The 8,659-nt window shown below is 32.5% G+C and overlaps 1 non-coding gene across 1 annotated transcript; it reads left to right on the top strand.

Annotated features, from left to right (window-relative positions):
* Positions 1-7,835: 7,835 nt before the first annotated feature.
* On the top strand, positions 7,836-7,946 carry LOC142534005 (small nucleolar RNA R71). The gene has a single exon (XR_012816877.1). It is a non-coding gene; the product is annotated as a small nucleolar RNA R71 (small nucleolar RNA).
* The last annotated feature ends 713 nt before the right edge of the window (positions 7,947-8,659 follow it).

The following is an 8,659-nucleotide window of genomic DNA, read 5'->3' as shown; positions in this document are numbered from 1 at the left end:
GCACTGTTCAGTAGGATGCTTCCCTCCACAAGTATTGCAAATAGGTCAAGTATAGCTCTGGCTCTGTCGAGGACTCCCAGAGCTAGAAGAACTGCTTCCGGACTTCTTGAACTGCTTCCCTCTAGCCTTCAAGAAATCCTTCTTTCCGCCACTGCTGCTGCCACCTTCGAATCGAGGAGGTGGTTGTTGTGGTCCCGGTGCTGAAGGTACAAACGAAGCTCCTCGCTGTCTCATCAGGCCGGCTTCGGCTCCCTTAGCTCTGTTCAAAGCGTCGGTAAAGTTGTTCGGTCTCCCTGTGTTTACCAATGTAAATATTTCCGGGCTCAGGCCGTTAATGAACTGATCCGCCACGGCCTCGTCATGTTCCGCCACATGTGGAGCAAAGCGCAACAGTGAAGAGAACTTGGCCACATATTCTTCAATGTTTAGCTGGCCCTATCTCAAGTTGGCGAATTCGGCTCCCTTGTCCTTCCTATATGACACTGGAAAGAACCTCTGATAGAATTCAGTTCTAAACACATTCCAGGTAATAATCGTACCACGGAATTCTCCGTACCCTTCAAGGTCGGTGGATGGGAAGACTGGAATCTTTTCAGTAAAGTCTCCATGGGTGTCGTTGTCACATCCATTGGAGGATTCGATGTACTACCCTGTTCCGGTACTCTTCTTGGAGGCATATCTGATAATTAAAGAGGTTAGTAATTCCAACTACCACATATCAGTTTCAATCTTCCTCGGATCATCTTACAGCTGATCCATTCCAAATAAAACACTATACCATATCAAAATCAGATATTCAGGCAAACATGTATTAAAACAGGAATTCATGCTAGCAATCACAAGCAGGAAAGAAAACCTCAATCTACCCCGCTCACTAGCTTCTATCTCAGTCTCAAGGATATATCACTCTGATACCACCTGTTTTGTGGGGACCCGGACGCTAATCAATTCTTAATCGTCATCAAGATCAATTTACTAATCAAGTAGTTAGGGTCATAAAATTTTTTTCCTTTTAATGCGGAAAGTAGTGAGATCAAACTAATATACAACTCAATATAAAATAAAGTACAAGTCCTGTACCGTCTACAAATCAGTAAAGACTAAGGTTCAACATCTAATTATCAAGTGCCAAAACCATATATACATTAAAGTCCGAAGTCTCCACTCTATCACGATCTCTCCTCATCTCCTGGACCCTGATCCTGTCCCACCTGTTGTCATGTACACATACAAACAAGACAACAGCCGGATAATTCCGGTGAGAATATAATCCCATTATAATTCAACGAAACATGCAATCATATGATAAATATAAAAGCATGGATAGATAACAGCAATATATATCAAAAGCTGAAACATAATCAATATCAAACTGTCGACAATGCTCATGACTCCACGACTCAAACTAGACTCAATCCTAGTCTAGGGATCCCTGTTTCCAGATGTGGTATCCTATATCGACCAACAGTAATGGAAAAGACTCCAGTTCTATCCACGTCGATATAACCAAACATCCAGTGTCCTGACCTAACCGTCATGGACTGTGGCTCTATCGACAATATCCTATCTTGTGACATCGTGCAATGTGCCTGTGGCAATCCCGTCACTATCAGGCACATCTGTCCCAAGATTTCTACACCATCTAGTGACATCGTGCAATGTGCCCGTGGCAATCCCACCACTATCAGGCACTTCTGTCACAAGATTACTCGTCTAATACTTGCTATCTATAATTCAAGAGAACAAGTATAACAATCAAATCAATGCAAATATCAATGAAATAAAGTAAAGTATGTGATTTAGGGAAACTCAAGTACATCCTACTTGAGTCGATGTCACAATACCACATTGACTTACACCTTTCGTTTGTGGTCTTGGTCTGAAGCAATATCAGTTCTGAACTCAAGACGGTCTCTGTAAATCTGAAACAACATATCGAGAATCGTAATATCAATATTCTATTCTCAATTCAACACCGAATCTGATTAATCTGGATTTAATCCAATTCACGACAGAACGACACAATCTCAGTATCTCCGTCAATATCCAAATCACCAGACATCAATTACAAATCATAACTCATATCCGATATAATCTGTAATTCATTCATAATCCAAATCTGTCTGATTTCAAATTAATATAATCAGAAAATCATAACAATCCCATAATCAGTCCGTTTTCCAATCTGAATTCGATAATATGATGTTTAATATATCAAGAACATCATATATGAATCATATCAAATTCCTACAACATCATATTTTCAGAACATATCAAAACGTAACAAAACTTACGTCCAGTTGTAGCCTGCGTCTATAGGAACACTATATCGAAGTCGGATTCAAAATCTAACGGACGGATCGAAATATAAAGGCGTAAGGATTTTCTAAAGGTTTGCTCGTTCTTCTTCCTTTCTTTCTTTTGCAGGAATCTGAAGAATTTGTATATATATATATCCAATTGCATGTAATGATACATGGCATCATTTTTCACAACCTTGGCGCTCGGGCGGTCGAGAATTACTGCTCGGGAGCTTGCTCGGCGCTCGGGCGGTTAAAACTTACCGCCCGGGCGCGGGAGGTTCTGTCCTCCACAATCATCATTGGCGCTCGGGCGGTCAAAAACTACCGCCCGGGCGCCACATCTCCTGTCCGGAGTATATTTTGTTGAACATTGGCACTCGGGCGGTCACTTTCTACCGCTCGGGCGCCAATAGTTCTGTCCAAAACTTGTACAATTCATATGCTTTGCCCAATCTGGTTTCGAAATGGCCCGGCTATAATCACATTAGTTCATAATCAATAATCTCAGATTAATAGAATCAAAATCTCGGGCATTATACTTCCCCAACCAATCGGACTTTTGCTTCAATTATCAAACGGACATCATTCGGTATGCCATATGGACATCATCAACCTTAGCCGCTCACATCTAGCTTTATAAATTTTTTTCAACGCATTATCAGGTAAACAAGCAAAATATTTACGCAGATTCATAATACACGCATCCATATTATTATTATTATATATATTTCAATTATTTTCGGAAAACTGAAGAAACCGACTTAAACAGTCACGGAGTACCGTTATCCGATACTTAACCGGGAAATGAACTAGAATCTGCAAAACAAAATGAAAATATCAAACAACTATTGTGGATCATATAAAGGCATAAACTCATTATTAAGAATTTTATTTTCTATAAAAGGCTTAAGTCTTTGCCCATTAACTTTAATCACGTCATTATTTTTAGGATTTTCAATATCAACAGCACCATGAGGATAAACAAATTTGACTATAAATGGTCCTGACCACCTCGATCTTAGTTTACCTGAAAATAAATGCAAACGAGAATTATAAAGCAAAACTTTTTGTCCAATTTCAAATGACTTTCTGATAATATTTTTATCATGAAAGGATTTAGTTTTATCTTTATAAATCTTTGAATTTTCATATGCATCATTTCTTAATTCTTCAAGTTCATTTATTTGCAATTTTCATAATTTAGATGCATCATCTAAATTAATATTAAATGCTTTAATTGCCCAATAAGCTTTATGTTCAAGTTCAACCGGTAAATGACAATGCTTACCAAAAACTAACCTATATGGTGACATCCCTAATGATGTTTTAAATGCAGTTCTATATGCCCATAATGCATCAGTTAATCTTAAAGACCAATCTTTTCGATTTGGATTAACTGTTTTTTCTAAAATTTGTTTTATTTCTCTATTTGCAAGTTCAACTTGACCATTACTTTGAGGATGATATGGGGTAGAAACTTTATGTGTAATGCCATATTTTCTTAACAAAGAAGAAAATGATTTATTTATAAAATGAATTCCCCCATCACTAATTATTGCTCTAGGTATTCCAAATCGGCTAAAAATATTTTCTTTTAAAAGTTTTATAACAACTTTATGATCATTAGTTCTACATGCAATTGCTTCAATCCATTTTGAAACATAATCAACAGCGACTAAAATGTACGTATATCCAAAAGATAATGGAAATGGACCCATAAAATCTATCCCCGAACTATCAAATATTTCAATAATTATGATTGGATTTAAAGGCATCATGTTTCATTTTGAAATTGATCCCATCTTCTGACAGTTTTCACAAGATTTGCAAAATAAATGCGTATCTTTGAATAATGACGGCCAATAAAATCCACATTGTAAGATTTTTGTAGCTGTTTTATTGGATGAAAAATGACCTCCACATGCCTCAGAATGACAAAATTTAATAACATTACTTACTTCATTTTCGGGTATGCATCGTCGAAAAATTTGGTCAGGACAATACTTAAATAAGTAAGGATCGTCCCAATAAAATTTTTTAACTTCTATCAAGAATTTATTCTTATCCTGTGAATTCCAATGAGAAGGCATTTTATTTGTCACAAGAAAATTTACAATGTTAGCAAACCAGGGCATAATAATAGCATAAAACAACTGATCATCTGGAAAATTTTCATTTATTGGTATTTCATTATGAGATGATTCAGTCATTATTCTAGATAAATGATCGGCTACAACATTTTCTTTTCTTTTTTTATCTTTAATTATAATATCAAATTCTTGTAACAATAAAATCCACCGTATTAATCTTGGCTTAGCATCTTGTTTATTTGATAAATATTTTATGGCAGAATGATCGGTGTAAACAATAGTAGTAGAACCAATTAAATAAGATCGAAGCTTATCTAATCCAAATATTACTGAAAGTAATTCTTTTTCAGTAGTTGAATAATTTATTGGGCACTATTTAAGGTTCTACTAGCATAATAGATTGCATAAGGTTTTCCTTCTTTTCTTTGTCCTAACACAGCTCCTATAGCATAATCACTTGCATCACACATTAATTCAAATGGTAAAGACCAATCTGGAGGTTGTAAAATAGGTGATGTAACTAAAAGATTAATAATTTTTTTAAAAGCATTTTCACATTTCTGAGTCCATTCAAATTGTGTATCTTTTGTTGAAAGATTTGAAATTGATTTAGATATTATGCTGAAATTTTTTATAAACCTTCTATAAAATTCTGCATGACCCAAGAATGATCGAACTTCTTTGACCGTTTTTGGTGATGTTAAATTAGCAATAACATCAACAAAGCTTTATCAACTTCAATTCCTTTTTCAGATATCACATGTCCTAAAACAATCCCAGATTTAACCATATAATGACATTTTTCCCAATTTAAAACAAGATTTTTTTCTTCACATCTTTTTAATACTTCTTCTAGATTTTTAAGACAATTTTCAAATGAGTTTCCAAAAACAGTTATATCATCCATAAAAACTTCTACATATTCTTCAATCATATCCCTGATAATACTTAACATGCATCTTTGAAAAGTAGCCGGAGCATTACATAAACCAAATGGCATTCTTTTAAATGCAAAAGTTCCGAAAGGGCAAGTAAAAGTAGTTTTTTCTTGATCTTCTAATGATATAGGTATTTGATAATACCCCGAATACCCATCAAGAAAACAGTAATAAGAATTTCCTACTACTTTTTCTAGAATTTGATCTAAAAATGGTAGTGGAAAATGATCTTTTCTAGTTGCATCATTTAATTTTCTATAATCAATACACATACGCCAACTAGATGGAATCCTAGCTTGTAATAACTCTCCCTTTTCATTTTTTATAACAGTGATGCCTGACTTTTTAGGTACTACTTGTGTTGGACTTACCCATTTACTATCTGAAATTGGATAGATAATTCCAGCGTCTAATAGTTTTAATACTTCATTCTTAACAACTTCCTTCATATGTGGATTTAACCTTCTTTGTGGTTGTTGATATGTTTTAGCATTTTCTTCCAAGTGAATTTTATGTGTACAAATTAAAGGATTCATACCTTTTATATCTTTTAAAGTCCATCCAATTGCATTTTTATATTTTTTAAGTAATTTAATCAAATCTTCTTCTTGATTGGCAAAAGAGTGGAAGAAATTACAACAGGAAATGTTTTATTTTCACCAAGAAATACATATTTCAATTCTAATGGTAAAACTTTTAATTCAATTTTTGTATTATCATCTTCTTTAAAATTATTTTTAGACTCAAAACTTTCTATTGAAAAAACTTCAGATTGTTGATTTAAGTTTTCTTCTTGTATATTTTCTTCCACAATTGTTTCAATTTCATTATCATATTCATTTTCATTAATATTTGGTTGTTTACATAAATTGAACACATTAAGTTCTAGAGTCATATTTCCAAAAGACAATTTCATTATTCCATTTCGACAATTAATTAAAGCATTTGAAGTTTCTAGAAATGGTCGTCCCAATATTACTGGAATTTCATTATGTACTTCTATTGATTGTGTATCCAAAACAATAAAATCTACAGGATATATGAATTTATCAACTTGAACCAACACATCTTCTACAATACCTCTAGGTATTTTGATTGACCTATCCGCCAGTAAGAGAGTAACAGAAGTGGGTTTTAATTCTCCTAAATTAAGTTTTTCATAAACTGAATAAGGAAGTAAATTCACACTTGCTCCCAAATCCAACAAAGCTTTTTTAATTTTATTTTCTCCAATAATACATGAAATTGTTGGACAACCAGGATCTTTATAATTTAAACTAGAATTATTTTGAAGAATAAAACTTACTTGTTCAGCCAAGAATGCTATTTTCTTCACATGCAATTTTCTCTTTACCGTACATAAGTCTTTTAAAAATTTTACATAAGAAGGTACTTGTTTAATAACATCTAATAATAGAATATTTATCTTCACTTGTTTAAAAATTTCATAGATATCAGAATCACTTTTTTGTTTTTTATGATTTGTTAATGCATGAGGAAATGGTGGAGGTTTACTTGACTTATTTACTATTTCAGATGATTTATCATTCATCATATTATTCTTAAAATTTAAGGTATCATCATTCTCAAAAGTATCAGGATTATCATCCTTACTCTTTGATTTTAAATGATCCTTGTTTTCATTACTATATGGATCATTAACTATTTTACCACTTCTAAGGGTAATAACAGATTTTATTTGATCAATTTTTTCATTTTTTAATTCTTGATTTTGATTTTTAGGATTAGGTTGAGGTTGAGATGGAAATTTTTCTTTTTCATGAATATTAAGTGCAGATGCAAAATTTGCAAGAGTTTCTTTCAAATCACTCATAGATTGACTGTTTTGAATATTGATAGACTCTTACTTTTGGATAAATGCATGAATTACATCTTCAAAGTTTTTTCTTGGAGGTGTAACATAAGGAATATAACCTTGATGATTTTGGTTATTTTGAAAATATTGTTGTGACGGTTGTGCATTATTATCATTCCTCCAACTAAAATTAGGATGATTTTTCCATCTAGGATTATATGATGGTGAAAAAGGATCTAGTATTGGTTTTTTATAATTGTTAACATAATTTGCTTGTTCATGGAGACATTCTTTAAATGAAGGTAATGTTGGACAATTTTTTGTAGCATGATCATATGTATCACATATATGACAAACAATTTCTTGAATACTTTTTAATTGACCACTCTTTTTCATTTCTAATGACTCAATTTTTCTTGCTAAAGACGCAAGTTTAGCTTGAATATCTATATCATCTTTAAGATTATAGATACCACCCCCATTTGTTGAATTATTGTTTTTAGTTGTTGGTGGTTCTATTGTGCCTATATTATCCCAATTTTGAGCATTTTCTGCTAATGAATCCAAATATTCCATAGCTTCATTTGGGTTTTTATCTTCAAAAGTTCCATTACACATGAATTCTATCATTTGCCTATCTTTAGGTATTAGACCTTCATAAAAGTGAGAAACTATTCTCCATGTTTCAAAACCATGATGTGGGCATGTATTAAGTAATTCTTTATATCTATCCCAACATTGATAAAACGTTTCTCCTTGTTTTTAATAAAAAGTTGTAATTTGTCTTTTAAAAGAGTTTGTTCTATGGGAAGGGAAAAACTTTTTGAGAAATTGTTGTTGCATTTCTTCCCATGATCTTATTGAACTTGATCTTAAATTGTGTAGCCATGTTTTAGCTTTATCTTTTAAAGAAAAAGGGAAAAGCTTTAATCGAACTATATCCATGCTACAATTTTGATAATTATAAGTGTTACAAACTTCCTCAAATTCTCTTAGATGAAAATATGGATTTTCAGAATCTAAGCCATAAAAATTTGGTAAAAGTTAAATAATTTGAGGTTTGAAGTTGAAATTAGATGCATCAGCAGGAAAAACTAAACAAGATGGGGCACTAGTTCTAATAGGATTCATATGGTGCCTAAGTGTTCTTAATTGATCATGTTCTTGATTATTATTATTATTATTATTATTATTATCATTATCTTGATTATTTGAATTATCATCCATGTTTAAATTATTTTCAGATACTCGAATAAGTCTACCACTTTTTTTTCGACTCCAAATACTCATACAAAAAAAACAACACAAGACTTATAAATAAAACATAATTAACAAATATAAACTTAATTTATACCTCCCCGGCAACGACGCCAAAAACTTGCTACTACTTAAATAATAATTCACCCAAGTGTAGGTTGTCTGCAAATAATATATTTCGTAAGTACGAGATCGATCCTCAGAGAGGTTATTTTGATTTTAAATTTATTAATTTATAGATTACCAAATGCAAGA

This window comes from Primulina tabacum, chromosome 18 (assembly GCF_025594145.1).
Source record: "Primulina tabacum isolate GXHZ01 chromosome 18, ASM2559414v2, whole genome shotgun sequence".
Taxonomy (NCBI): Eukaryota; Viridiplantae; Streptophyta; class Magnoliopsida; order Lamiales; family Gesneriaceae; genus Primulina; species Primulina tabacum.
Note: the sequence above shows the minus strand (reverse complement) of the source record. Positions and strands in the feature narration are given on the sequence as shown.